Here is a 26394-nt window from a genome sequence, read left to right on the forward strand (position 1 = left end):
GCAACGTAAAGCTCTTCAGCTGCACTGATGATGCCTGACTTGCTAGGCTTAGACAGGCTTTATGTATGAAAAAGGCTTTTTTTTTAGGTGCTACGTTGCATTTTGTTATATACAATAGCTTTGCCTTGCAAGAGATCTGGGTTTTGTTAATTACTGGCTTTGTGTCTAAATTTGACTCTGGCTTGTTGTACCTTTATTGTCTGAAGTGTTTCCACATGATCTAACATGAGATAGCTGTTCCACATGAGATTACAGCGTTATCTTGAAGTACGTGTACAGCCAGGAGAGGAGAACTCTTTTTAGGGCACGTGGAAATGGCAAAATAATAGTTTCTTCCCAGAAAGAAAAAAATAAAAGGAAAAATAAGAAGCCTGGTCCTAACCAGGAGAGGAAAGGCATTGCAGCTGAAAATACAGATTTTACCCTGTACAGAACTCAGTCAGCTGCAGGTCCTTGAGTTGTGATGCCCTCAAACAAGGGGGTAATGCTGTTTTTTCTCAGCTGGCTGGTCTTCACCCATGGAAGAACCTCCTTTCTTCTTGTCTCCTTAACTAGACGATGTGCAATGAACCTAGGGCCCAATTCAGATGTGTGTGCTCACATCTCAGGAGCATAAAGCAATCCAGAGATGTCAGTGGGATTGTCATGGGCCTGCATTTACCGATGGCCTCACAGTGGTTTTCAGCCTGGGCTCCATCCATTGCCCCGAAGTGGTGTCTGAGCAGCTCGTGCGAACTGATGTTAACCCCCAGATCAGCTCAAGTGGTCACTGGGCTGCTTGTTATAAATAATAAAAAGAAATAATTGGGGTAATAAATAACAAAACCACAAGGAGCGAACCTCGAGTACCTCCGTTTGTGCACGAGGGCCCTCTTTTGCATGCAGAAATGGGGATCTGCCTCTCCCTAACCCCAGAGTTTTATGGGTGTGATGGGTTTAGGTTCATTTTCCCTTGCTCACATCTCTCTGGAGCTGTTCACAACCTGTGTGTGCCATAGCCAGGAGAGCTGGCAGCATTTGACCCACTCTAAATCCGTTGACAAAGCTTTAAGAGAAAGAGGAAAAAAATACAAAAACAACAAACTGATGCTTTTTGTTCCAGAAACTTTTCTGCCACCAATTAAGTACAGAATTGAATATGACCAGCCAGGTAGAAAAATGAAATAAAGAAGGGGTTTGCTTGCTGTTGCTGCTTTCTTCTGCATTTTTCTCCTGGTGCAGGCGGGCTGCCAGCGCTGATGTGTTGCTGGCTGTGTCAGCAAGGGTCAGGCACGCTTTTTTTTTTCAGCTTCTGTCAGCCGCTTGGCCACAGTCACCTCCCTGTGTCACCTCTTCTCCCGTGTCGTTTGAAGGCCAGCAGCATCACCTTTTTGAAAGGAAACGTAAAGCTAACACCGTTCCCAGGTTTTGCTGGAACAGGCAGGGGCACAGATCACCTGCACTATGCTGTGCAAGCATTTGCAAGGGCGAAGCTGGAAGTACCAGCATTGCTCATGCTCCGCGAAAGCCAAAAAAACATCCACAGTCCATTTCCTACCAGCAGGGAGTCCAAGTGCCTGCAAATGTGGCTTCTTGCTCTCTGGCTTTGTGCTATAACAGCATCGTGGTCTCCCTCTCCTTCCCCTCCCCAATTTTCCAGGCGATCCACCTGGACCTGCCCATGGAGCTGCAGCAGGTGTATGAATAATTTTGTGATGCATCTTGGTGCCTCTCCATCTAGGGCTCCAAATCTCAGCTCAGTTCTGCTCCTCGGGCCCCCTTTCTGGTGTCTGCTGGCCCTGTTCTCCAAAGTTTTGCTCTGTGCTGGAGGAGAACACGAGGACACAAAACTCTGCTCCTGGGGAAGGGCTTCCTGGGAGTGCTGGGCTCTGTGTAAGGTGAGGAGAGTTTTGTTTTTTTTCTTTCCAGTAAATAAATCAATATTGAATGTGTCCTACCTTCCTTTTATTTTTTGGTCCGTAGCCAGGAAACAAGAGACAGATGTATTTTTTTGAGGGCAAAGAAGGCAGCAGTTAGCCATGGAAATAATATTGGCTGCTCCCTGCATTGGAGATAACTCTCTGTGAGATGCTGGCTCAGATTCTTCCTTCCCCCCCCCCATCCACAGGTGAGACCAACTTCAGAACTTAAATCCAATATATAAAGGCAGAGAGGGAAATGTTTAATTGTCCGGGCTCTGCTGCAGGCTGATAAGCCCGCATTGATTTTCTGTAGCAAAGTCTCCAGAGCGTATGTGTTGGTGTGTGTGCAGGACGTGCATGAATGTTTCCTGCTCCTTTGGTATTTCTGGTCTCCCATTGCATAGCGAGAGCTTGATGCTTCCTCCAGAAAATGGCCATTTACAGAGCAATTAGACTTTTTCCTTGCTTGCTTGTTTTTTCCTCCTTTCAGCTTGGCTTGCTACACTTTCCCTACCAGAGCTGGGAGAGAGGACTTGGGGAAGGTGGCCCTTCACCAGCACGTGTCCCTCAACCTGGAGCTAGAAGGTGGGTGAGTATTTAGGAGGTTAAACAACCCTCCAGCCCAGGGGTCTAATCCCTGACTGTTTCTGCTCGTAAATACAAACAAGCAATAACACACACAAAAAAAAAAAAAGCAAGTCCCAACTGTGTTTTTATTAATAGCTTGAGCTGTTTTGCACTGGAGATGCACAGAAAAAATGTTCAGCTAACTTTTTATCTATTTATTTTGAGGGCTTAGTGGAAGCAAACGCAGCAATAAGAGATGCTCCAGCAAGTTTTATAGCTCATTTCTGAAAATTACAAGCTCTGGAAATTTTGGATGTCTAGCCAAGACCTGGCTGTTTATCTCACCTGAGCCTCCAAACCCCACGAGGTGCTCCCAGTGTTAATTATAAAATGTTGGTCTGTACTCGGTGATGGAGAAACGTCCAGAGGAGCCCAAAAGGGGACAAGCAGTGCTCAGAGGGGATAAATAAATAAATATATAAAAGAGAAAACTCCAACCTCCCTGGAGATGTAATAGGCTTAGCAGGCCTGCTTGACACATGTCGGATGAAATAAAATAAATAAATAACCGAAAACATCACCGTTGGTAAGAAGATTAGCTTGAACACGGGGAAATTTCTCCAGGGACCATCTGTGGCCAGAGCTGGAGCCGGCAGCTCCCTGGGCCTTATCAGAGCTGTGAATTCCCCCTCCCTGCCCGCAGGGGTGGCGATGGGGAGCTGGGGACACATCTGCGGGGGCACCTCGATTGTCACCGTCCCCATCCCCAGCTCACCCGCTGGAAATAACGCGATGTGACTGCCCAATTTGTGAGTGCTGCCCCTCCGGGAAGAAGACCAGTCCCTGGGCAGCAGATTATCCTCTGGTTTATTACAGCATTGTTCCGAAACAAATCCCGCGAGCGCCTGCCTGTAATTGTTTTTCCCTACGTGCGGGCAGACCTCTCCGGTACAGACCCCGGGCTGAGCTTGAGGCAGTGGTGTGGAGTGGGGAGAAGCCCCCTCTTGCCTTGCTGCTGGGGTTTCCACCTGCAGCACGGATGAAAAAACAAAAGACACTTGTAGTTTTCTTTGTTTTAAAGAGAAAAAATTGAGCTTTAAATATCTGAAGATGCAAGTGTATGGGAGATAAGGGGTTAGCACGCGCTCCCCTTGCCGTGCTGAGAGCAGGACGGTGGCTGCTGACATCAGCCTGGAACTGGAGTTATTTGGGGGATTTTGGTGATGTCCCTGGGGGTGCGTACCCAGCAACTCCTTTCCTCCCCCCACCCCACCTCCATGAGTGGGCCCTGCACCACAACCCTTATTTTCCCTTTCCTATTTCCTGTTTCACAGGAACAGGCCCCACTACGAATTGCTGCCTGGCTATCAATAACCGCTCCAACACGGGCTGCCTGAGCTGGTGGCCGGGCTCTGTTCCTGGAGAGTGCACTTTTATTTAATAAAACAGCCCTGCATACAAATGAAAAGGTGTGCTGAGCTCGCTTCTCCTACCTGATATTTATGGATGGAAATAGGAGCGTTTATTTGGCCAACGCGTATTAAAAGGGCTGTACAAACCTTATTTTCTTTGTTACAGACCTGCTCATGACTTAAAGCTCAAAGCTGCTCACCTGAGAGCTGATTTCCAAGCAGCAGTAACCTCTTTTTGGGAGCAAAGGACCTCCTCGCCTGGATGAAAGCCTCTCGCCATCATAACCACCATGTTCCTAAGGGGTTCAGATAAAGCTCAGAGGCCACGAGGTAAGGCTGGAGATGGAAAAACCTTCTCATTTTGCTCCCTAGCTCTGGGCTGTATGGAAAATCAGCTCAGAAGACAGTGTGGTGGAGGGTTGTACCCATAAAACCACATCTCTTAAAAAGGAATGCATTATCTATTTTAAAGGAATAAATGAGTAGCAAACCTCTGGGTCTTTTACGAAGCAGCCATCGGGAAGAAAGCTTTTAATCTTCTTGCTGTAAGAGAAATAGGAAATTAGCCGCTAACCAAGCGTTCTTCTTCTACTTTACTTTTAAGGGAAAAAAGGTATCTGAATGGTGTTTGAATGGTCCTGAGCTCCTGGCACCGGGGTGGGATGCTCCTGTTGGCGGGCTCTTCTCTATAGGTGGATCCTATCCTTGTGTTGAGGTGTTGGGATTTGGACGCGGTTAAGATCTGGAAGGTGCCCTAATGCTGCTGGTGGTGTGGTGGCAAACTGAGCTTGGCCAGGCAATTTGTTCTGAGGAAGGTTTGTGTTGTTTTTAATTAATACTAAGAAAAAAAAAAAGTGAGAACATAACATCAGCTGGGACCCTGCTATGTCTGACACCTCTATCCTCCCATTCTGACGCTGCCTGGCCAGCCTGTCTGGTAAATGTATTTGATGTTTCTGTCTCTAAACATGATGGATAATTAAGGCCGGGCTGCTGCTGGGTGCTGGGCACCGCACCCGGGGGGATGCGCCACGCTGGGCACGTCCTGGGCTGCACAGGGCTGCCTCATCAACACCCCCTGCTCGGGAAATAGGTCTTCTTTCTCCACTGATGCAATTTCTTCCTCTCTTTAGACCTGGTTATTCAGCCTCTTTCCCCACCATACCTACTTCTGTTCCTTGACCTGTGCGTGCAGCTCAGCATTCTTTCCAGCTTCTCTTTCCCCACCTCATGCCCTCCCCTCTGCGCCCGTCTCCCTGCCCTGTCCCTTTCCCCCCCACTCCCCTACCTCCTCTTTGGGTCTTGCAGATTTTGGAAATTCACATCCCATCTGGTTCCTGCCGATGTAGAGATATCGTATCGCAGGCAAGGCGTGCAGGGCCCTCTCGGAGCCACAGTGTTAATTAATGGTAATCCCTTAATCGCAGGGTTACGCCAGAGACCTCAGTGCCCAATTTGTCCCCTCCTGAGCAGCACTGGACCCGGAGCAGCAAAATTGCCTGCCTGACAACAGTCTGGGTACCCGAGGTTATTTTCCCTCTGATTACCTATGTTTGAACAACGAGGTCTTATCATATTCTATTTTTTATTCTTCTTGCTGTTGGCTGCCATAATCTGACAAAAACACCTTTGCCACAATTAAAAAAAAAAAAAAAAGGAAAATTATCCCTTTCAAAATTTTTAAAGGGAATTAGTTTGTTAGGATGTTTTTTTTCTTCCCTTCTGCCCTTCCCCCTGGCATCAACGTTTTTATTCAGAAAGGGGCTGAAAAGCCCTGTTTCACTCAGACAATTTATCTCGTTTGATCTGGAATTTTCCCGAGCTCTTTCATCCAGTCAGTCAAAACTGTTCAGCTCTCTGCTACCTGACATAAAAATGCCTTTTTTTTTTTTTTGGGGTGAATTTTGTGCGTTCTTCAACACCAACAAGAAGTAACCAGAGAAAATATCACGATCATGTAATTCCCACAGAAAACTCCTCAGAGCACCTTGCAGCCTCTCTAAGGATGCTCGATGCTTCCTTTTGGGCTGTCTTCTCCGGGTGCTCTGGTGAAACCTCTTCCTCCAGTGCAGAAAATCACAGACTTCTCCCCAAAACCCTCTCTGATAAAACCCTCTCTGGTGTACCCAGCATCAGGCAAGTGGTCATTGCTGGGGCCAGCCCCTTCTCTTGCTGCCCAGATGGGTGTAAGGAGGGATGGGCTAACAGGTGGGGCGCATTGCCACCCACAGATAACTGGCCGCACCCAGCTGCTGGGGGGAAAAGGGGAATTGGGGAGCAGCTCTGGGTTGGCGAGGGGCTTTGGGGAAGCCTGGGGCTCTTCTTTGCTGAGCCTCTGTCACTAGACTTGTGCTGGAGGAGCTCTGGGTCTGCTACAATTCAGGTTAGTGCTTACTAACTCCTTAAAATGTCTTTTTTCTTTTCTTTACAAGAGCTAAAAAGCTCTCTCTGGCTGTGCTACGGTTTGCCTTTTGCACCTTTCCTTTCCTGGGGCAGCAGAGCCTGACTTTGTGCGAGCTGTTAAGCCTGCACCAGCTTTCCCTTCATCTTTGGGCTTGAATTTCCTTATCTTCTAGTGCTTGGATCAACCTTCTAGCTCATGATTACTGTATGGGGAAATGCCTGGGAAGATGTTGGCTGAAAGCATCTTGGTCTGCATGCACAACAGCAGCAATCCTTCGTATGGAAAGGAAAATAGCAGAAGAGTATGGGTGCTCTGAGATGTGCTGATGGGTGTGTGTAGTGGCTGTGATGTGGATAAAGCCTCAGCTGTGCTTAGCCTTGCTCTTATATTACTTTGGACGGGTGAACCGGAAAAGGAAAGAAATGAAAAAGGAGTCGCACATGCATAAAAATTAGAGATGGAGAAGACCTGGGTCACCTACTCAATACTTTTCTGCCACAGGATGATTGTTCCTGGGCTGAGAGCTCCGCTCAGGCTTATGGCAGGGAATACATTAACCTTTAAAACAATGGCATTACAATGTTAGATATTTTCTTTAACCCAGATGCTACAGTCCTGAGAAATGCGAAGTGTACGTTGTGTCTGAGCAACTGCTCCCCCAGGAGAGGTTTTGGGGGCTTTTTTAATTTTTATTTTTTTATGAAGGGGAGCTTGGCCTGCAGTTGCAAGCAGTATTAAAGTGGAGCACAGCTGGCCAGCTGTGCCACGTCCTGCCATACCAGTCTACCCTTGGGAGCCCAGCTTTAGCTGTAGGATCAGCTCATGATGGTACAAAGCATGGAGGAATTGTTGTTTTGCAGAGATGCTGTTGGTTTTCCAACCCCTCGCATAGGGTGGCTAAATGGTACTTTAGAGCTGAGCTGCAGAGGTCCTGGGTAATTCCATCTCCTGCTTCTGGCTGTTTACTGGAGGGGGATGACATAGAGATCTTTCTTGATCTCTTCCCATTTCAAAGCAGGATGGAAAACATCGAGGGGATGCATCTTCTTGAGTTTTGTCAGTGCCCAGGAAAGCACTTCAATAGCAGTGATTCGCCTGTGGCTTTCAAAGGGGTGCTCTTAAATTTCTAGCAACATTTCTGCCTGTGCTTCATAGGCAGGGAAAGGGGAACGCCAAAGTAGAGGAGCTCTGCCTGGTATCATCCTTGATACAAGCAGAAGTAAATGAGACTAAAAGAAAAAAGAAAAAAGAAAAAAAAAGGGAACAAAACCCCTAAAATCCCACCCATATGTCTAGAAAAAGCCTGGTATGTTAATCCAGAGCACTCCGTCTCACTACCTCATTTTGAAGTGGTCAGAAACCTTTCTAAAGGTACCAGGGTGGTCAGCCAGGCCTGATTTGGAAGCCACTATTTTATTTTATTTTATTTTTTTATCTTCCATTTGGGCTGTTGTCTGCTCCTTCTCCAAGTTGTTCAGCAAGATGCGACACAAAGGCATGGAGAGATGTATTGTTATCGGTGGTTGTTGTTCCTAAGTCTTTATTGATTTTTATGAAAGAAATAATAACAACGTGCATGAGGGATCCAGCTAACAAAAGAGGTCCTGCAGTACACATCTCAAATTAAATATATAGAAGCCGGATCCAGCTGGGATATTGACGGGTAGGCACAAAGCGGCGTGAGTCAGCGCGGTGCCGGAGAGAAGGCAGGACTTTGCCTCGCCACCTTGGTACCAGAGCTGGTGCCTGGGACACAGAGCTGCCCCAGCACATCCTGCCTTTTGGCAATAAAAGAAGACACGAGGAAGGAAAACAAAGGGCAGACCTGGTCCTTGTGGCTGGTCTCATCCTCCCACCGTGTTGACTCCATGGCTGATGCAACCCATGTAGGGAAGGAGGTGAGGAACCAGCTCCAGCGTTGCAACCTCTCAACTTCATCTGCTTTTAGCCAACTCCAACAGAGAGCTCAATCTCCTTTCTCCCCTTTCTACCCTTAATTTTGCACGTTCTCGTTTGTGGGTGTAACCCACAAGCGAGACCTTTTTGCTGTGGTTCCCCAGCGGGAGCAGAAACAACCTGATCTGATGTTGTTCTTCGTGGGTCTGTGCCTGATTCTTCTTCCAGGAAGCCTGAGAAATTCAGACAAGGCTCAGGTAATCCTATAACGTCAGAATTTGTCTCTCCCCTGACTTTACAAGGAATTCCAGAGCATAATATTGAATCACAACCATATCTCTGCTCTTAAATCATTTCCCCTAGCAAAACATCACCCCGTAGAGGAAGTCCTTTCAGCGAAGACAAAAATGAAAGCGTTTATCGCTTTGAAAAGATCCCTCTGTGTGCCAGAATCAGTGAGAGAGAGAGAATGGAAGTGTTAGTGCCTCCGGCGATGCCTTTGCAAGGCTGTTTGTCATCCCAGCCCGAGAAGCTGAGCACACACAAATATTAAACTAATATTTTTGGTGCTTGGTGAGTTTTGATCGGCGGTTCACGGCGCCTGAGGCAGTGAGCAGGAATGAGATGCAGTATCCTGAAGCTTCGTATTCGTGGCTGAGTTGACGCTCCTTTTATATTTATTTATAAGTATGTGTGACTCTTATTATTGCTATTTATCTCTAGTACTTGAGAGAGGGAGATGCTAATGATAGCCAGTAGCAGCACCCACCCAAGACTGCCAAGTCAGGAAGCAAAACAGCAAAATAAAGTGTTTTGGGGCCTCGAGACGCTGCCTATACCAAACTGATGACGCAGCAGGTTTGTGCTCCAATGTGAGCAGGGAGCTGGCAGAGGATGCGCAGGAATCCTTGTTTCCCAAATCTCCCTGGTTTGGGGTCAAAAATCCTCCTTCCTACCTAGGTACAGGCTGAAAAACAGCAAAAAAAGGAAACTGAGAGCTGGTTAATCTCCGCAAGGTCAAGGTTGGTGCAGATGCTCCTGCACGCAGTGGGATGGAAGCCTGTCCTGAAGTGGTGCTACCCGATGTGACTTTGAGGAGCTGGGTTGGTTTATTTTTTTATTTCTTTTTCTTTTTTTCTTGTACAAATGCAGACGGAAAATAAACACAGTTGTCAACCCGTGACCCTTCTGAGCAGCCAAGGCCACCCCTCGTGCTCCAAATAGCCGCTGTCGGCTGAGATGTGCTTTGCAGGGAGCGTACAATTATGTGGGCTCTTTCAGCATCTGGGAGCGATGTAAGCTGTTATTTTCTCGAGCAAGGAAGAGGCTGAGAGGTTCAGGAGACAACAGGCAGCTCTGCGAGGAAGCCACAGTTAACCCTGAGTTAAATTTAACTCCCTGGGAACATTGGGAGCCTTGCGGCATGTGGGGACGGGCACCCTCCTGGAGGGAGCTTCTCCGGCTCCAAGCTGCTTTGTACGGGGAGGTTTTGGGGCAGAAAGGAGCTGAATGCTAAAGAGGAGAAAGGACGAGAGGTTCCCTTCCCAGCCGTCTGTGAGGGTGACTCACCCTTCCCAAATTCCTGGCAGTTTCTCTTGGTGACCAGCAGCTCTAGCTCGTGTTGCTGATTCATAACTGCTGGAAGCTTCTCTGCCTGGGTTCAGGGTAGGAAAATTGATGTGTTGGCTCTGATCTCACAAGAAGTTGTCTTAGAGAGGGCAAGGGGCAGCTCGAGAGAAGGGAGGGACAGTAGCAAGAGAAGATGTAGGGAGGAAGAGGTGAAGGAAGAGGAGGTAGTACTCAAGAAAGAAAATGTGTTTGGATTTCAAATGATGGGGAAAAACACTTAGATGATCTGAAGCCAAACAACAGAACAGCTTGATGTGATGAATGATGCAAAACTCTGCTGCGATTGATTTCTTATTGCGGCAGGGATATTAGTAATAAAATCAATACCAATAGTTAGCTAGGCCTAATAACTACACAGATCAGGTCGGATTAGATTGATATTACTTCTCCTAATAATCCACTCTTGTTGCTATCACATGCTAGGTAGAAACAGATAATGTCTTTAATTAAAAACAGGGGCTCCAGCACTTCTATTCACTCAGTCATAACTGGAGATGGCCCGTCCTTACCCCAGCAATTAAATCTGTCCTGAAGGCTTTCGAAATGAGAAGAAGGACTCCATTGTTTCCTTGGAGCTGTTTCTAAAATAACCAAATGTTGTAACTCAAAGGTCGTAGCACAAACACCGTCTTTGTCGGCGGATGGGTTGGCTGTGTTGACCTCGGGTGTTCTTGACTTGTATGTGTTCCCCAGCCACTTGTCTGGAGGAACCAGCAGCTTGTAGTGTCCAGAAAGCTGGATCTGTGCTGGGAGAGCAAGGAGAGGGGACCTGGCTGAGTTTTTGGGGATGAGCTGCCCTGATGGGTTAACCTTTAGGACATCCCATGCAAGAAGACAAGGTGCTAGGGGGTGAGATGGGACCCTCAACCTGCATGGTGTCAGGCAGTAGAGCTTTGTACTTGCCTGCCCTTGGATAAAAAGGGCTTTTTGCAGAGCTGTGCCTGCCTGCTGGGCTCAGCAGGGTGGGTTTGGCTGGCTGAGGAGCACGAGCTGCTGGCTTGGCGAGGCAGCTGATGGAGCAGCACAAAGGTTTCCTGCCCCCAGAGCATCTGGAGACTGTGGCAGGGCAACTCCTGGGGATGTTTCCCTTTGGATGATCATTCCAGGGGAAAAAAAAAAAAAAACAACAAAAAAAAACACCACCATGCCGCCACCGTCCATGCTCTGAAGCTGCTGGGAATTAAGCTCTGGACCGTGCAAAAGCCCCCAGACTGACCTTGCAGCAACTCTTGGTGTTCTGACATCAGGTGTCAGAGCTACGCCTCATGCTGGAGCACGACCATAGCCCTTCAGGTGTTCGTGCCAAAAAAAAAACGTGTTGAAGCCCCTGCTTGCAGATGAGCTGGGTCAAGCTGTGGTCACCACCCCCTGCCCCATCTCGAGGTGACGGCCGTGCCCAGCAGCTCACCCAGGGGAACCGGCTGGTGGCCTCAATCAATGCGCTTCCACGAAAAACGCCAGCGTAGAGAAAACAGCATATTTAGAAGCAAAAGGCTCACCGGGTTTTATTGAATTTGTTCCAAGCCGTTCTGCGTTCAATCACCCAGAAACTGTCTCCCTGCAGGCAACGATATCTTTTACTAACGAGCATTTGCTGTACGAAATAGCCCGTCTTGTACTTCCCGAGGTCTGTGCGCGGCGCCTGCCCTGCATTGGGGCTCCTTCCTCCTCTCTTTGTGCCTTAGTCATGGTAACGAAACCTTATGCAAAAGGGGAAGAAAAAGGAGGAGGAGAGAGAAGGAGAAAGCATAAGAAAATGTACCTAATGGGTTCTGCTCTGGTCCCCAGCAGGAAAAAACTGCATCCTGCACTGGGGCAGCATCACCTGAGTGATTATCTTTATCTTCCTTGGGATGCAAAGGGAGGCTTTCCACCTGGAGTGTTCCACAAGTTACCCATCCCAGCAGGCAGGGCTGCCTGCCCATGCCCAAGCTGGGCTCTGTTTTGGGAAGCTTTGAACCCTGCGGTGGCCGGGCATTGAGTAGGCAGCAGGGATTTTTCTGTTGCCAGGAGCCAGGTCTAAATCATTTCTCTTTGGGGAAAGGGAGCAAGAAAATGCACGTGCTGCTTCTGGGGAGGTGTGTCTGTGCTGTGCCTCTGATGCTGGAGCCAGGAAGCATCAAATTGCCTTTTTCTCCTCCGCCTGGCTCGGTGCTTCTCTCCTTGGGTCTCGCTCCCCCTCGGTGCTCTTCTCACTGGCTCGCGCATGCTGTTGGGTTTTGTGTGCTCTTCAAAGCCTAACAGCGGTGTGTTTTCTGTGTTTTCAGGGTCTAATCAGGACAAGCTTACCAGGCCTGGGCTTTATCTTGCTTACAGTGGTTAAAAACAGCTCCACACTGATTTAGAAACATCAGGAGGCAGGAGCTATTCCTCCCCGGGCACCCTGGAGAGAGCACAGCCAGAGTTTCCCCAAAGCACACGGGAACACCACTTCCACCACAAGTTTTTTTGGGGCTGCTTTTACTGCCCATATATAACAGCTTTGCCTATGTCTCTGCTTCTCTGGAGTCATCAAATATCACACTTCCCACCCAGCTGCACCCTATTTGTGGAGCTAGGTTTATATTTGTTCTTTTTTGGCGTGTTTCTTGTTTGGCTTCTGTTTGATTTCTGTTTTTTCTTTGTGCTCGAGCACCCATTTGGGCCCCAAGGACCATGCCCCAGGAGGGCTGCAGCTGGCTGGAGGGCAGCACCTGCCCTCTTCTCACTTGCTGGGGGTCCTCTTTGCCCTGTCTCTACCCTACTACAAGTCTTACTCTGCTGGCTTTCACGTGGCTTTCTGCCCCTCCGGACGTGTCAGCCCATGTCTCTGCTTGCTGTAGGGTGAAATCCTTCGTGAATCCCAGCAGCACATCCAGGTGCCCACCCCCTGCTAAATGCTGGAGGAACAGGGACTGGGGTGGCTCAGAATCGACTGCTTTTCACTCGGAGCATGGCTGGCTTTCTCGGGAGTTTGGGGAAATTTTTAATAGCGCTGACTATTGATAACCTGTCACTGGGAATTTGCTTAGCACTTCACGGCGCGAGCGCTAAAAATACAAGGTCCTGCTCCCTGGAGCCTTCGGGAACGTTGAGAGAAAGCAAAACCTGAGAGGCAGGAGGGTTGTGGAGAGAAGTGGAGATGCCAGGGCATGGTCAACCAAAAGCATAGCTGCCAAATTAATGGCCCTTCAAACTGGAACCCTCTATTTATCCTCCAGATATGCGTGGCAAGGGAAGACACCAAGTCTGCTGCAACAAGCCTCGCTCTTCTCAGCCCAACGGTGGTGTTGCATCAAGAGAGATGGTTCTGGAGGGCTTCTGTAGGCAAAACCCAGCCCCTGCACAAGGAAAAAGATGGAGAGAAACCTCAAAGTGTCAGTCCCCTGCTGATGGTTTGGGAGCTCTTGTGCCATGGCAGAGGAAGTCAAAGGGAATTTTTCCTTCTGCGTTAATGGAAGCGGGATCGGGCTATTTATCTTTGATGAAATGCCAAGAAAAGGTTGATGGTGTTTGCAGGAGGCAAAAAGGTATAATAAATAGTGCTTCCCACTGCCTTCGGCTCCTGCCCTGAGACAGGAGGAGAAACGAGAGGCAGGAGAGTGGATCTGATAACCCCGGTGTCTGTGTTCATCCCTTCCTGCCCTGTAACTGATGTGACGCCGGTGTCTGCCCCATTCTCACTCAGGAGAAGGCTTTGAGGTCTGTCGACATCTCTAAGCCCCATTATTTTCCATATTTTGCACCCATTTTCAGCCCATCACAGTTAAACCCCATAAATCAGACTTTGAATTTGGGCTGCGAGCTCCTCGGGCCAGGCAACTGTCTTATACCTAGGGATGTTTGGTTTTTTTTTTTTTTTTTTTTTTTTTTTCAGTGCCCCTGATCTGGTGGAAATAGATGTGTTTGGGAGACTTGAACAGAAGTGGCAACAGATGCGCTGTGTAATAAAATCATGAAAGCCAGGGTTATGCTTTTAGGAGGGGGACAGAGAGGAGGAAAACCTGCAGGCATCGGAGACAAACCCAGGCAGAATTAGGGAAAGGCGCTATTTAATAGCTCAGCAATCATGCTCTCCTTTCCAAGGTGCGTTACCCCTAGCACTGAATTAAGGCCAGGTTGTGTTGTGTTTGATACCTATGCTTTTAGCCCTCTTTCCTTACTTTCTTGTCATTAGATAGATTTGCCTTTAGAGAACTTTATTTTTCTTTCCGAGTGTCTGTGCTGGCTCAGAAGTGACTCAGGACTTGATCGATACCTCTGGTGGCTGCTGCTGCGGCCACTGATGGGAAGCTGGCGAGAATTATTCAGGTGAAAGCCCCGGAGAAACATCAGTCAGGGTAAGGTCAGGTAGTTTGCTTGTTTTAAATCTTCTTTGTTTTCAGAAATGGCAACAGTGAGAGAGTGCCAGAAAACAGATCTCGGGGAATATTGGGATGGTTTAAATGCGCAATGGAGGAAGGCAGGAATTTATGGCAAGGAAATATGTTATCAGTAAAAAAAAAAAAAGTGCATTTCTAGTAAAATCAGGCTTTGTTTTGGCTTTTCAGAGGGGGAAAGACTGGTCTTGAGCCTTTTGAGGTTCAGATCAGGAGTGCTTCTGTACTCACCACCAGGACTGTCCTGCCCTCCGACTGTTCTGCTCCCCAGGGAGCCCTGGTGGGATCTCTCTGCCTGGTAGCACCCAGCAGCTTCTCCTCCTGCCCGAGTGATTTCTCCCGGGTCTGGTTGGGGTTGGAAGCGATGTGAGCATCCCCTGTAAATACGATCATGCCTTGGGGTGGCTGGTTTTTTCTGGGAGCGCCGCTGGGTTTGCAATGTTTGGTTTCTCCCCCCTGTGTGCAGATGGTGGGAGCTTTATTTGGTGCTGATTGCTTGGATTTCCACCTCTCCTGGCAGCATTCCCAAGCTGTGGCCTTGGTCCAAACCTCTCCATCCTGCTCAAGGGCCACCACGCTACGTCTGCTTCCCATTCACCCAAGGGAAAAAAGGACACCTCTTGCTGCACCCAGGATGAGTTTGGGCCGTGCAGATCAAACCCTGTTGCCAAACTTTGCGGGGTGATGAGCAGAGCCCAGCAAGCGATACCATGCAAACAACTTGTTAAGTGAATCTTCTCCCTGTTCAGATGGCTTGCATAAAATGAGATGGAAGAGAGGAATAACTCTTTAACGTGCATACATCAGGCAGCATTTTCAACATTTGCCCAGAGGATGTTCATGCCTGGTAGTGCTATTTTCGTGGTGGCTCTTTGCAATGATTAATTTAAAGTGCCAGCATCAGAATCATGGGAACACACGAAAAACTCAGTTTTTCTTTTAAAATAGAAGTGAGTTTCCTTCCTGATGCTGCAGAAAAAAAGGAAAAAAAAACCAAACTTGGTAAGGTCACCCTTAAAGGCATGTAAAACACCCCTCTGCTTCTCTTCTAATTTCATACTTTCCCTTTGGTTTCTTAATTTGGAGAGGAACCCTCTTGCTGGGAGCACACCACATGGTTGCGTCTCACCAGAACGGAGATGCCGATGTCATCCAACCTTTTGCAGCAGATGCCCCGATTTCCCGCAGCCAGGGCGCTCGATGAGAGCTTTCTGTGACGAAGCTGAGCCCTCACTTTCTTTCCCCAAGCTCCTCAGAGGCCATCCTTCAGGATGCCTCGTGCCCCATCTTCCCCCTGAGCATCTTCACGTGGAGGCGTTGGACCAGACCCCTCTTGTGTTGGGTGCATCCCATCCCTTAAAAATAACCTCAGCTCCTCTTCAGCTAGTGGATACGGTGGTCTCCACTCTGTTCATTTCTTTGCCACCTGTGGGGCATGCCTTGGGGCGTCTTTCCTTTCACCACTGCGGTATTTAGGATGTGCATCCATGGGTGGCACAGATCTCGTGCGGATAGCGAGCAGAGAGCTCACGGTTATTTACCGGGAAAGGATAAGCCCCGGCATTTATATAAAACATTAATAATTTCGCCCTTTCCCTCCGCGTTTACCAAATTGATTTTTGAACTGCTAGCAGTCGTATTGCAATAAATATAGTTGAAATCCATTGCACGTAATGGTTTATAAATTGTGAGTCATAATTCAGCGGGAGCCTTGGGTTTGGTTTGCTGGCTCCCGTCGGTGCATGCGCGGGTGCGTGTTTTCCTTTCTTCAGCCCCTAAGACTGCATAACTCTCCAGTGGAGTAATAAATTGGGAATAATAGAAGCTCGGCTAACTAAATTTCACTTGTCAGGTTGAAGATTTCATGTTGTGCATTAACTTCTTGCAAATAGCACGTGGCAAAAAATAAAAATAAGATAGAATAACCCCCTGGCTCTGCAGTACCAGGCTGTCTGGGTGGGAGGGGAACCCCTATTTTTTGCTCCTAACAGCAGCATCTCTTTATCCCTCTGCTAAAATGGGCCTGTGGGGCACCAGGAATAAGCTGTCCCCACCCCGAAGTTTGGTGTTGGAGAAGAAGAGGGGTTTGGGTAGAAGGAACATCCGAAAACCGTGCAGAAGATGCAGAAAGGCTTAGGTCAGGGTTGCAAATAAGTGCAAGGCACCTTCCCAGCAGCCCAGGATGCACATCCCTCCTCTATCCCTCCTTCCCCAAAAATGCAGCAGCAAAGCCACGGAAAAATCCCCCCTGGGTAAAGAGAGGGAGCCGGAGCTCGGAGCAGCGGCCGGGCAGGAAAATCCATATCTGCTGCAGATTTATTATCTGTCGCGTGAGATGTAGCACGGGTATTTTTAAAACGTGGGCCCATTAAGCTCTCCAAACGGCTGGCTCACCTGCTATTTTAACAACGTGCTGTGACACCAGCTCTTTTATGAGTATTCCTCCTGGACTTGTTAGCTGTATGCTGTCGCATCCCATTCCGAGGGAGGAAAATGCCAGCAGGGTGACCACGCCAAAAGGGCTCGCTGAGGCTTTTACGGGGGGTACCGAGCCCAGAAATGCAGAGGGAAGTGGAGGAAGAATGGATACGTTTGGAGTGATGGGTTTAGGTGTTTTTTTTTTTTATCAGATGCTGGGGCATAGAGGTACTGGATGGAGGGATGGTGGGGCACGAAGCGAGCAGGAGAAGCCTTCCCCGGGCACGGGCAGGGCTTTGGAGCACGTCAGCGCTGGCACCCGTGGCCAGAGGAGCTGAGCCAAGGAGGGGAATGACACATCCCAGCACAAACAGCCAGGGAATGAGTGTGTGGAGGCGAGGAACGGCAGTGCTTAACCCTTCGGAGATGGCACACGGGGGGGACCAACTGTGCACAGGTTGGGGAAGGTAGGGAGGAGAGCCAGGTACCAAAAGGAGGTGCGTTGGAGCCCAAATGCAAAAATTTGGCCACCAGTGCTGGCGAGGGGGTCTGATTTCCTATGCTGTTGCTATACCATGTGCCCGGACCTCATCGGTGCTGTGCAAGCACCTTCTGGCTTTCACCTTTGGGAAGGAAAAAGGAAATTCTGGTCCAAATTCCTGGCAGAGCATTCTCCTTGCTCCCTTTTTTATGTTACAATCACGGTGGAGATTTGCTTGGAAAACTCGCAAAAGTAGCCCAGAAGAATAAACACAACTGCCTGGCAGAGATAATCAGTTGCTAAAACATGCCTACTGCTCTAATTATAAGGGAAATGAAATCGGGTTTAAGCTGGAATTAACCTGAGACCCCCCCTTATCCTGTCCATCTATTGATCGCTCCTGGCCCTTCTGGACAAATGGGATGGGAAGAGGAAAGGAGACTTGTCCTCACCCCAGGGCCCCAAAACCTCAGCAGCACGAGGTGCCTGTGCCAGCCTTCACCCAGCCTCCGCTTGCTTGTGTCTGACTGACTGAGGGTGGTTCGCCTGTCATCTCGTTCACCTGCCCAGCCTGGTCCTTCGGCTGATTTCTGCCTTTTCTTCCCCTCATAACAGCATTGTGGCTCTGCTCTCTGTAATTCAACACCGAGAAACCTCACCTTGCCCCTGCTGCCCTTTTATGCTTGGTTAGAGGATGGATTGGGACCGTGATCTTTGCTCGGAAGCATTTTTGGAGGTGTTTATTTCAGTTCAAGCCCAAGAGATGGCACTGCCAACGTGGTGTGTCCCAAGGAAGCCTTGTTCGCCCGAGGTTGTCTGCCCTCTCCAACCTTTGCAGACACAGAAAATTTCACTGTGGGACAGCTGTGAGATGGGCAATCTTCATAATTCTCTGTTTTACTCATTTCTGGGTGATTAATCTGTCGCAATTAATTGGCAATCCTTGTTTTCTTTATGACCGTTGGCTGTGCTTATCGTTCGCCGCACGCCTTTGGGCCTGAGCTGGGTACCAGAGCTGACACACAGATTATTTTATGGTGATTTATTCTGATTCCGAGCCCTGAGGAGGCAGAGGTTTGATCTTTACCTGTCTGGATCTTTATCTTTCCCCCCAAAAGCCCTCGTGGGATTTTGGGGTGCCCGCTTGGGTGCTGGGGATGCTCAGGGTTGCTGCTGCGCACATCGCACAAGGTCAGCCGGGCTGTGCAGGTGCTGCTGGGTTGCAGGGAGATAATAATTCATGTCTCCGTTGCTGGGTCACAGCTGAAAGTAATGAATGGCTTCCAAAACTTGTGCAAGTTTCCTTTTACTAATATATCTGGGGCTCCTCCTTTGCCCACGGGTGTCTGGGCACAATTAGGTCATACTTTTCCAACCTAGAAAACATGAGATTTTCTTTCTGCAACGAGAACTGAGATTCTCTGCTAATGGCAACGCTCCTGAAGAAGGGTCTGAGGGAGGAGGAGGAACAAAAAAGGCAGATGTGGCAAGCAGACCATGATAAAACTGATCTGGTGTGATTCCTGTGCACAGCTATTCTGCACTAAGAGCATCTCCTTCAGAGGGTAACTTTCTCTGCATGGGTCCGATCCTGAAGCCCACTGGGGACCTTGGAGCCCTCTCCATCACTGATCTCACCTTCCTCCTGCATCTGGAGGAGGCAAAACTGTCCCAAAACAGGGATGGAGGGGACATCAGGAGCACCACGGTGCTCCCACCCCACCGCTGGGCTGCATCCCCATCCTGCATGCACCCTGTAAACCCAGATTTTTTTTTTTTTTAAAAAGAAAGCGACCACGTGCACAGGAGGGGAAAATAATCAAGCCGAGGGGAAGGAGAAAAAAAAACAACTTGTCCTCGTCTAACATAAAAGCCCTCCTCCCCTCGAAAGAAATAAAAGCCAGAGCGAAATGAAGGTAAATGCCAGAGGTTTAAGTACCACGCTGCCGGGTGTGTTTTAAAGGTTACCTTTCAGGGGGTTGAAGAGAGACAGAGAGGGAAGGAGCTGGAGCACTTCCCGTGGCGAGGGCCACTCCAGCGCTTAATGGCTTTTTATATCCCCGTCTGCTTTCCGTGACATTATTAAAATTGTTTATTTTTAATTTTTTTTCCTCCCTGCATCTGGAGGAAGGGGTCGGGTTGGGGAGGGAGGACAAGCCGTTGCCGTGGCAATAGCCGGTGTAAATCTACATCGCGGATTGGGAGGCAAAAGGACGTTTTGGGGTGGTTTTTAAGGATGCTGTGGGTGGGGGCACAGGCAGGCAGGGGTGCGATGCCACCTGGGAGGAATGGCATTTCCCTCCCCCCGGGCACCCTGTCCAGGCTCTTGGGGATGTCAGATGTCCTCATGGGGACAAATTATGACGGGGGCTGGGGAGGCTGTTGGTGCAACAGCCCTGGTGGGGCAAGCGGAGGGGATGGAGGGCTCTCCCCGGGCTCTGGTACCCCAGCAGATGCTGGGGAGAGGGAACTTGTTCAAACTCTTCAGCTCTCATGCCCCAAACCTGTGTTTTGTTGGCAAACAGGTATTATGGCTATTATGTCTAATAAAATAAACCTAGTCTTTACTCCAAAGCTGCTCCAGGGGCTCTGGTAACTGCTGCTTTGCTAATTTTTTTTCTCCTATTTGATCTGAAAGCCCAGAATAAAAATACAGCAGAGACACTTGGAGAAAAGGGACTGACAGGACAAACAGCCAGGGGAAATCCTGGAAAGACACCGAAGTCCCGCAGGAACGAGGCACCCGGATGGGCTGAGGACAGATCCTGGCACCCCTGCTTCGAACTGGGAAGGTATTTCTAGGGGTTTTCCTGAATATTCACGTGTGTGCAAGCAGGGTTCAGCATCCTTGCTTACGGACAGCACCGGTGCCTACTTCTGCTGTGCTTGTTTTTTTTTTTTCCCCAGCTCACAGCCTCAGTGCCAAAGCAGAAAGGACGGGCTGAGTGAAGAGGGATGAGTGCTACCAGAAAGAGAAAACCCCCTCTGGTCAGCACAGGCCCCCTGGGGGCTCCACCAGCACATGCTGGTGTATGTATTTAGGTTTGGGGTTAGCTTTCCCCCCCCAGCCCCAGCAGGGGACCCAGCACCACGGTGCCCGGGGTGATGGCTTAATACAGGAGGCCCTTGCTTAGGGCCCCGTTGGGTGGGCTGATAACGCCGCCACAATGTGGGGAGGGAACTGAAAGCAAGGGAGAGGTGGAGGTTTAACTGGGTAATTCTCGCTGGAGCAGCTCTGGTGTAAGCAGGCAGAACCCCACCTGCATCTTTACACGGTTTTGCATGCTAACAAGGCCTGCGTCCTGTCAGGAGGCTGGCGGGGCGTGAGGGGTGATTAAACCCGGCAATAATAGCACGAAGCTGGCTACTGGGAGTAGAATGGAACAACCTAAAATGTCCGGCTTGTTTGTTTTCCCCCCATTACTTATCCCAAACGACCCGAATGGATGGATTCCTCTCTGCCAAGGCCGGGCTGAGCTGAGCACAGGCGTTAAGCTGGGTGGGAAAGACCTGCCAGAGCACAGGTCAGGGACAAATGCTGAATATATTTATATATCACTGGCGATTTCTGGAGTTCTTCCCATCCTAGACATCCTGACCTTCAGTTTGCTGAACTCCATCCTGCATTTGAACGGCTGCTGGTGTAAAAGCAAGGCACTCGTCCCTGGAAGCACCAAGACATCCCCCAAGGAGGTTTAGCCCCAAGTGCTTTATTTATATCCCAACCCCGTGCTGTTCTCAGACTGGGAAGGGACTCGGAAAATCCCTTGGGTCCGTGATCCAGACATAATTTTTAGCCAGATTTCCCAAGGAAACGGAGCTGGTGCAGTCGTGGCTGTCGGTGTGCGAGCACCTGGCTGCTTGCCAGTGCCCGTTTCAGCACTTCTGACCCTGTGGCGTGGTTTGGGGCAGTTTGAAGAGGGTTTGAGGTCTCGGAACAGGACAGATCCCACAAGATCTATAAGCACAGCATTAGTTTAGCATCAGTAGGGAACGCCCTGGTCCCCCAAACCCATTCCTGGTGACTGGTAGCTCCCCTTGGCAGACACGGCCAGAAGGCTTTGTGCCACGTGTCCCTGCTCCTGGCCAGCCTTGTTTTAAGGTCAGGAGGCCAAAGTGAAGTGGCCAGCATGCTCCTACACTTGTCAGCTTTACCCAGCACGAGGCTTTGGTTGCAGATAGAGACATGGAGCCCTGTTTCAGCAGGAGAACAGCGGTCAGAGGCATGCCCTTGACTTCACTGCCACCTGGGCTTATTGCATGCTGGAAAAAGCTGCCAGACGCTCGCTTGTACAAAGCTGGGGGAAAACTGCACCACATTGCCATCCCACCCTGGGAGCACCCGCCACATCCGCAGGAGCCCCATGGCCACGCAGCGTCCCCAAGCTCCAGGTGGCTTCAGGCAGCAGCAAACAAAACCACACCAGGACGCCTGGTCCGAGACCCTGGCCCCACCGCCCCGCGCCCTTTCCGGGTCCGTGCTGGCTGCCCCGGTGCTGTTGGCAGGTATATTGCGGGAGGAAGCTCGCCTCGGCCTCCGAGAGCGCCGGGTGTCGCTCCCAGGGGACGCTCGCAGCGCCGGGCAGTGACACGCATTGTTAGCGAGGCCAGGCTGCATCAAGGAAAACAAGTGGAGTGACACTCGGCCATCGGTGATTCCTCCCCCTTGCTCGTAAGTCTGTCAGCCCTTTCAGCTGGATTGTCAAAATACGTTTGTCACAGAACAATTCCTACCATTTTTTTCCTTTTTTTTTCCCCTTTTCAGACTCTGGCTGAACTCATCCATTTGGAACAAAACCCAATATTCATTTCCTCTCTGGGCAGTTTATTTTATTATTGGCTCACCTGCTCCCAAGCTTGAAAAGCTATAAGACTAGCTGGGTCTTCAAAATTAAATTCTGTTGGGTTTTTGGTGTGTGTTTTTTTTTTTTTTTTTTTTTTTTTTCCCTAGTCTCACATATTCCATGGCTGCAGGTTACTGGCAGGGATTTGGAGATGTACTTGGCAAAAGCGCTTTCTGTCTGGGATGGGGTTGAGCAAAACAGGAAGCCTGTTTCTCTCTGAACCAGCATCTTTCCAAGGGCTGGAGCTGTTTTGGAGCAGGACGGGCCTTAGCTGTGCTTTGGGTGGTGGCGAGGTGGAGCTGGGGGCACCCAAACCGTCCCAGCACCCAGAGCAGGTGCATCCAGCACCTCTCACGCTCGGCGCACCCTCCCTGGATGCATAGGGCTGGTGGGAATGGAGCAAGGACAATTTGCTGGTGGAAAACCTCCTTCTGGTCAGTCCATAGGTGCCACCCCCAGTTCCCCTGCCTCCAACAGCACAGCTGGCTCACATTTAAGGACTCAGGAGCTCCCAATTAGCCACTTTGGGGTTAAACTCCCCACCTCTCCACGTGTAGGTGAGGCCATCTTCCTTCTGCAGCCAGACAAGTGAGGCCCAAAGGTAGGAAAAACCCCAAACTGCAGCTTTTGCTTTCAGGGACGCATTCCCTGCCTCCTTTGCCTGCAACCCCAGGTTTTGTGCGTGGCTTTTCCGTGGGAACCCTGCCGGAGATGCTCACTCCCTGCAGACGCTGGCGGCAGTGCGGGAGCCAGGAGCTGACCTCACCATTTCTCAGCAGGAAACCAGTCACCAGCAACTGCTGTTCCCACTGACCTCATGCTGTGGGAGACCTGTCCTGTCTCACCTGGAAATGCCAGCAGCCAGACAAAAGCTGCTTTTACCTGGAGAGCTATTTCCAGCCTGGATGCATGTCGTACCAGGAAGCTTATTCCTTGGCCCCGCGGTGCGGCTGTGTGGGCTCCCTGGGACAGGAGCACCCCGAGCATCCCCAGCACCACGGGATGCATCCAGACCAGGCTGCCTGCCACATGCTGGAACAAGAAAAGCAATCACGGCTGAAAATGAGAGGAAGGGGAGGTGTGAAGGAAAGGCTGGTGTGTGTCAGACAGGCTCCCCCCTGCAGTGCCCCCTCTCCATCCCCACTCAGGGCAGTGGGAGAAGCAGACGGGGTGATTTTATTCATTTTGGGGCAGAAGGAGGCAATTTCCTCCCTGTGAGCACCTGGAGGGCGCAGCTGATGAACAGGGCTCTTCCACCCGTGCAAAGCTCAGGAGGGTTTTTTTATCTGGGGCTGCTCCATTAACACAAACAGACAGCGACGCTGGCTGCTGACACCGGGGTTAATTAAATCCATCTCTCCATCAATTCTTATTCAACTATTATCGATGGTCATTAGATCAGCGACAAAGTGACAAGCAAACAGTAATAGACTCATCTTAACCCTTGCGGTGCTGGAGAAGGGCAGCGGGATGAGGATTGGGTGCCTGCTGGTAGCAGTTAATGGTTATGGGGCTGGTTCACCCCTCTCCGGTACGTGCTGCTGTTTTTTTGTGGGGTTCGGGTTCTTTCTTTGTGCAGCTCTTTACGTTGTTAACACCTGCAGGAGCCACAATGTGCTTGAGAGCAGCTGAAGAGATGCTTGCAAGTTAGACGAACCACTCATTCCTTGCGAAAAAACATGCACGAAAGAAATGGACAGAAAAACTAAGGCAGGACATCCCAAGGCATGGTGCTGGAGAGGGACCTGCTGGGTGCTCAGGATCCGGCCTCGCTCGGCGTTTTGAACTGCGTGCGCCCCTTGCTTCTTGCAGAATAATTGCCATCTTCATTTGGGGAGGGAAATAATTACTTCCTTTGTGACACGAAGTCAATTTTGGTCCTGAACCGGAGGGACAGACTGACAGAGGGAATTTCAAAGCGAGTGAAAACAAGGCTGGCATTTGGAGGCTGCAATTAAGGACACCGGGGGGGTTCTCACCCTTCTTTTTTTGCACATCTGATCAGAGAACTTGTAAGATGGGCTGGCTGCTCTGCTTCAGGCCGGGGAGAGAGCAAAGGCCTGCCTTAACTTTTCTACTTTTTGCCCAAATATTCAAAGATGCACTTTTTTTCCCCCCTTTGCCATGGGAGCAGGGTCATTTAATGGGGTCCCTCGGAGAGCTCCACCACGGGAGCATGGCCACGACACAAAAAATGCTCCCGGGAGCAGGGATCCTGCAACAGGGACACGAAAGCCCAAATAAATCATCAGGTGGTTCCTTTTGTAGGGTTTCTCTGCTCCAGGGCAGCCCCGGCTAAGTGGCAGCGGGTCCCCGCCGAGGGCTGCACGCATCCCCGGAGAGGGGGAGGCCGAGATCCAGCCCGGCTAATTGATGCTGAATTATGTGTATAAAAAAATAAATAAAAGGAAAGCGAAGCGGGTGGTTCTATAAACATATCTATTTTTCACAATCCGCACCAAACTGATTGAAGCCAGTGTCAGGGGTGATATATGGTAGCAAATTGATGAAACATTGATGCCAGGGGATGAATATTTCAGGAGGAGCTGTATACATCGTACGGCGCTCTTCTTAAATCTTTAACCAGTGTTGGGTAACCTTGAGAGGGGTGTTTGTAAGTTTATTCGTGGCGAGGCGCCACAAGTAAAGAGCAAGGGCGAAGGGACCTGAATTTGGCTTTTGCTTTGCTTGGGGTGTTTGTTTGGTGCCAGGCATCTCCCCCATGCCCGAAGCAGGCACCAAGCGGGGGACCAGCACTTCTCGGTGACATTTAGGAGTTGCCCTGGGCTCTCTGCATTCGCCTCTCTGAAATGTGCTTGTTGAGTTTGGAAATGAGCAGCACTCAAGGTGTTTTTTTTAGCAAAACCTCTAAGAAAAAGTGTTGTGTTTTTCTTCGTGGAAGCAGCATCACCAGGAGGATGCGGTTTGGAGGGGTTTATTTGTTTTATTTCCAGGGTGGGGAGAGAGAGGAAAGGTTTGCGGGGGTTTTTTTTGCTCATTTTGAGGAACTGTTTTGATTTTTCCTGAACAAAACCCGTGTTATTGTAGCACAGGGAGCGCCTTCCCGTGCGCAGGACCTCCTGCCGCGCCGGCTCCGTGCCTCCTGCCCAGGACAGCTCACACCACGCCCGGGGAAACCTCTCCTACCACTGACACCATCTCGTAGCACTTTCCAGCCTTTGGGTGCTTTTCTTCCTCCCCTTCCACGCTGAAAGCTGCAAGTCGAGCCCCCGAGGCACTCACGTAGCGCCAAGAAATCCCTGCTGTATGTCTTTTGGTAAGATGCATTTGCTGTTTTGCAGTGCTCAAACACCATCTGCTGTTTTGTGCAGTGGCACTTTCACACTGGGGGGGCATTTTTAAGTGTAAATCACTCCTTAAAGAACAAATTTACAGTACTGGGGGCGGCTGGGGAAATCCCATGGCGGATGCTGAAAGGACCACGGCCAGGACCTGCGGTGCCCATCCTCATCCTGTGGGCACTGAATTTCTCATCCTCCCACCCAGCAGAGCATCTCCTACCCCTGCTCTCTGGCAGCCCCAGGGACGACAGGCAACTGAGGTCCTTCCACAGTGCTTAACTCAAAGCCCTGTTTAATGGGGCTGAAAAAAACCCAAGCCCTGATGGATCACAGGCAGCATCGTGCCACCGAGGCCACTTGTGCCAGTGACAACGCGGCGGTGTCGCTGCTGTGACGTGTAATTTGTGGAGGAGCGTGGCTGAGCAAAGCGGTAGCAAACACCTGCTGAAGAAAGTTTGGCCATGATCTGTAGTGCTTAAACAAATATGAATAAAATAATTGGTGGCTGCTCTCCTTTTTCTAGTTTGGGAGTGTCACTGGGATGTAATGGCTGCAGCAGCACGGCCCTGTGCTGGCACAGCATTCATTTGGTGCCTCATTTCCAGATATTGCCTCGTTTGGTCTAGAAATGTTCATTTTCATGGAGCCAGGGATGCCACTGTCACAATCACATGAAGGTTGGGGAGTGTGTCCTGCAAGCAGCGTGTGGGTGCCCTGTTCCCAGGGTCCCCCCTGTCACCCCGGGAGCCACCGGGGTGTCTGTGCTCAGACACACTCCTTGCACGGAGCATCTCCAGCCATCAGCAAAGGGAAGCAAATGATGGTGTATTTATTTATTTATTTTGATGTTTCTTGGCTTTTTTTCCCTCCCTTTTTTCTCCTTTTTTTTTTTTTTGCTGTTCTAGCTTCTTGCTGGCAACAGCAGACGCTGTATTTTGACGAGTTAATAAACATCTCCCCCGGGAGTTAGGGAGCTCCGGCGTGCTCTGCCTCACCACGCTGTACGTCTGCCGAGCAGAGTTTGTAGAGCACGAGAGGCTTTTCTCCCCCTTAATCTGAAAACTCAGCCTCTCACCTCTCAGCCTTCCCCACCTGCTGGAGGTCTGCCTGGCCCCCACGGCACTGACAATGTCCCTGTGTTATCACAACCTGCTTATCAGCCTTCCAGACCGAAAAACGAGA

The 26394-nt window shown here is 49.9% G+C and overlaps 1 protein-coding gene across 1 annotated transcript in view; it reads left to right on the forward strand.

Annotated features, from left to right (window-relative positions):
• Positions 1-26394, forward strand: part of UNC5B (unc-5 netrin receptor B) — a 143487-nt gene that overhangs the window by 77390 nt on the left and 39703 nt on the right. Inside the window, exons 12-15 of the mRNA XM_067000999.1 lie at positions 2392-2486; positions 4047-4210; positions 19705-19858; positions 24959-25187. The gene's annotated coding sequence lies outside the window, so the exon portion shown is untranslated. The remainder of the gene's footprint in view (positions 1-2391; positions 2487-4046; positions 4211-19704; positions 19859-24958; positions 25188-26394) is intronic.

The sequence above is a fragment of the Anser cygnoides genome, chromosome 7 (assembly GCF_040182565.1).
Source record: "Anser cygnoides isolate HZ-2024a breed goose chromosome 7, Taihu_goose_T2T_genome, whole genome shotgun sequence".
Lineage (NCBI taxonomy): Eukaryota > Metazoa > Chordata > Aves > Anseriformes > Anatidae > Anser > Anser cygnoides.